Source organism: Bison bison, unplaced genomic scaffold, assembly GCF_000754665.1.
Source record: "Bison bison bison isolate TAMUID 2011002044 unplaced genomic scaffold, Bison_UMD1.0 scf7180017860184, whole genome shotgun sequence".
Taxonomy (NCBI): Eukaryota; Metazoa; Chordata; class Mammalia; order Artiodactyla; family Bovidae; genus Bison; species Bison bison.
The window spans coordinates 1-387 of NW_011490756.1; positions in this window are offsets into that span (position 1 = coordinate 1).

Sequence of the window (387 nt, forward strand, 5' to 3'; positions counted from 1 at the left end):
CAGGAGAGGAATTCTACATTTTCATTTATTTTCTTGGGCTCCAAAATCACTGTGGATGGTGATTGCAACCATGAAATTAAAAGATACTTCCTCCTTGGAAAAAAAGCTATGAAAAACCTAGACAGTGTATTAAAAAGCAGAGACATCACTTTGCTGACAAAGGTTCCTATAGTCAAAGCTATGGTTTTCCAGTAGTCATGTACAGATGTGAGAATTGAATCACAAAAAAGGCTGAACACTCAAGAATTGATGCTTTAGAACTGTGGAGCTGGAGAAGACCCCTGAGAGTCCCTTAGACTGCAAGATCAAACCAGTCAATCTTAAATGAAATCAACCCTGAATATTCATTGGAAGGACTGATGCTGAAGCTGAAGCTCCAACATTTTG